We start from the raw sequence: 3,480 nt of genomic DNA, 5'->3' as shown, positions 1-3,480 counted from the left end.
TGATAGGGCATCTCTTGGGTATATTCCCAAGAGTGGCATTGCTGGGTGCAGGGGTAGGTTGATCCTGAATTTCCTGAGAAACCAAAACACTGCTTTCCAAAGTTTGCATTCCCACCAGCAATGGATGAGTATACCCCTTACTCCATAACCTCTCCAGCAAAGGCTATCATTGGTGTTTTTGATTTTTGCCATTCTGACAGGTGTAAGATGGTATCTTAAAGTTGTCTTGATTTGCATTTCCCTGATCGCTAATGAGGTTGAGCATGACCTTAAGTGTCTTTTGGCCATTTGATCATTTCCCCTTTTTCTGTTTAAACAAAAAAGAAAGGCTTTCACTTTAACATAGTAAGATTACATATAACAAAACAGTTCTCAAGCAAGAATTATAGTTCAATATTTATATCTACTTTATCTTTTATCATAACTAAGGAAAACTATAACTATAACTAACCATTCTTCAACTCCATCAAAGACTCCAGAAGGATATAATATTACCTAAGCAAACAAGAAGTCCAAAACTCTAGAAATGACAGAGACATCGCACTGCCTGGACAGTCACCCAAAGTTCCTCTGTACAGTTGGGGCATCCATCTTCAGCCTACAGGCCCATAGTATCCAGTAGACATCTCCATGAAGCAAGAAATTCCAAAGCAGTTCAGTCACTTTTTGCTGTGTCCTGCAGAATGTCTTGCAGACTCTTTCATGAGTCAGGAACCCTGAAAGACCATCTCACCTTTAGGCAAGTTCAGCAGTTCTCTCTCTGTGGGTTCTGTGTCCAGTTTATGCAATAGTCCAGGTAATAGCAGTTTCTTGCCCAAATGACTAACCAACTCCATAAGGAGCCTCTTCGATGCCCATCTTCCTCTTGAAGTAGATTGGTGCTGCCAGGGGCAGACATGTCTCATTGTCATGAAAAGCCCTAAATTATTAAAACATTTAAATGCCATATTCTGTAGCCTTCGAAAGATATGAAGAATGCCTATCTAACTGAAATATATCTCTATATATCTAGAAAATCTAACTAACATGAGTACAAGCTTTCTATTATTGATGATTATCCATTAGCAACCTATATTTCCTAATTATACATTATACTTTTAAAATGAACTACATAATCACAACACCTTAATCAAGATCAGAAATACATATACATATTACAAAATTGACCTTAAAATCCACACCAATGTAAATTATTCATATTTATATCATATCCCCCTTTAAATGTAAAAAACATTTATAAACAATATTTGTGAACATGGGCATAGGTTTTTCTCTCCAAACTGCTTCCTGCTGAATGGAGGCTCTGTTATTCAGGTCTTTCATGGTATAACCTGTGTTCCAGGTTCATCTCAGTTGGCAGTTGAGTGAAGTAATTTTCTGAAGGTGTTCACAGCAACCTTTCAGGAGGGCGTGGTCTAACATACCATATTGGGATAGAAGCAATCCACAGGGTCTCATCCTCTGTGAAAACAAAAGAAGACCCTTTCCAAAGCATCATATCCTTAGACCCAAATTCTGAAGTCATAATACCCTTATGACATCCATTCTGGTTCCACTTGGCAGCCCATATAATGAAATGTCTCTCTGTACTTAGCTCATTTACAGTCAAAATTTTTAAAGAAAACACAACATACAGAATCCAGACTCTCTGTGAATTTTCCATTTTTACATGGCTTATTTTTCTTTATTTCTTTTAGTCTATAACTATCTTTACTCTGTCTCTTTAAAGACTTTACCCTCTTTTTAAAGACATTAACTTTATTCTCTATATTCTTTTTCTTCTCTCTTCAAAGCCTACGTACAGTCATCCAACATTGTGACCCATTTAGTATCTGTCCTATTGTCAATCTGTAATTTTTTTTACTATCCAGGAGCAGTTCTTAAAATGCTAAGCACTTCTTAAAAACTTAAGTTGCACCATGTAGGGGTAATATGGTACTGCCTGTTTACTGCCAGTCTAAACCTTAACTGTGCTGTTGTTATGGTAATTAGGACCGTCCTGCCTGAGGTCAGCACAGTTCAGCTTGGAGCAGCTGCTCCTGCCTCATATTCATTTGGTGCCCCTGAGCTGCACACAGTTCCAAGCATATGTGCAAGTCCACATTGGAGCCACAGTCAGCAGTTTAATTCTGAGAGTGACCATGCAGCACAGAAACTCTTTTCATCCAAGTTACAGCCAAATCTGGCACGCAGAGCACTGCACAGTCTGAAAACACCTCTCTGTATGTCGGCAGAAATCTGCTATGCTCTCCTGCCTGACCAAGTCTGATTCTGCCCTCTGCCCAGACAGGAAGAGCTGAGCCAAGGGCATGGTCTCAGTTACTTTCCTTCCAATCTCAAGTGGGAACACAAACATCCAGTCCCATAAAAGCCATTGAAATGCTTTAAAGCCAGAGTTTGCACTGGTGGCACAGCCCCAGGAAACTGTGTTTTAAAATGACCGGCTTTTTTTCTGCCGCTATTGCTAAAACAGGAAATCTCTCTATGGCATGTCCTAGCAAACAGCAAAAATCTGCATTAAACTCTGTTTTGTGTTTAAAATTAAGCTCTCTCAGGTTTTACATGAAGTTCATTACCACATTGGGTGTCACTCTGTTGTAATGTGAGCAGCAGGCTACATCCCGCCACCTGGCTAGCTTTACCCGAAATAATTACATGGAAACTGTATTCTTTTAAATATTGCCTGGCCCATTAGTTCCAGCCTCTTATTGGCTAGCTCTTACATATTGATCTAACCCATTTCTAATAATCTGTGTAGCCCCACAAGGTGGCTTACCAGGAAAGATCCCAACCTGCATCTGTCTGGAGTGGGAAAATCATGGCGACTGACTGACTCAGCTTCTTTCTCCCAGCATTCTGTCTGTTTACTCCACCTACCTAATTTTCTGTCCTATCAGGGCCAAGGCAGTCTCTTTATTTAACCAATGAAATTAACACAAAACAGAAGACTCTCCCCCATCAATGGCAGGCAGAGTACTAATCCAGAGGAAGCAATAAGTCTTATCCAACACAACTTAGTGGCCAAGATTGGTTGAAACTTCGAGAGTCTGACACTGGGTAGTTTATTTTAGGCATATTTAAGTACAGGACAATTTGGGAAAAAGTTTTCTAGTGATAACTAATACAATCCTGTGTGTACAAGAAAGTTTAAACATGATCACATCAAAACTCTTGTAAAGTACAAATGACAGCTTCCATAAAAACAGATTCTATAAATTACCTAAGAAAGCAGGCTCAAGGTAAGCAATGTTCATGATAAGGGTCTAGCATGCCTTTACTATTTCTAAAAGCGTACCACTGGTTTTGTGATATGTTGAAATAAGAAGCGGCGGGGCTGCGTCCCCAACACCCCGGCCGCTTGGCTAGCTCATGCCCGAAATAACAACACACAAACTGTATTCATTTAAGAACTGCTTGGCCCATGAACTCTAGCCCTTACAGGCTAATTCTCGCACCTGGACTAGCCCATTTCTAATAATG

The 3,480-nt window shown here is 39.8% G+C and overlaps 1 protein-coding gene across 4 annotated transcripts in view; it reads right to left on the bottom strand.

The window, feature by feature from the left end:
* Positions 1-3,480, bottom strand: part of LOC126490665 (zinc finger protein 120-like) — a 177,396-nt gene that overhangs the window by 165,373 nt on the left and 8,543 nt on the right. For 2 of the 4 annotated variants that reach the window (XM_050125746.1, XM_050125745.1), the window contains exon 1: positions 2,777-2,848. The exons of 1 other annotated variant lie outside the window; for it this stretch is intronic. The gene's annotated coding sequence lies outside the window, so the exon portion shown is untranslated. Of the gene's footprint in view, positions 1-2,776; positions 2,849-3,480 lie in introns of those variants that run through there. One more of the 4 variants, XM_050125749.1, reaches the window with a different exon arrangement.

Source organism: Alexandromys fortis, unplaced genomic scaffold (genome assembly GCF_014885135.2).
Source record: "Alexandromys fortis isolate MF-2015 unplaced genomic scaffold, M_Fortis_MF-2015_v1.1 scaffold_184, whole genome shotgun sequence".
Lineage (NCBI taxonomy): Eukaryota > Metazoa > Chordata > Mammalia > Rodentia > Cricetidae > Alexandromys > Alexandromys fortis.
Note: the sequence above shows the minus strand (reverse complement) of the source record. Positions and strands in the feature narration are given on the sequence as shown.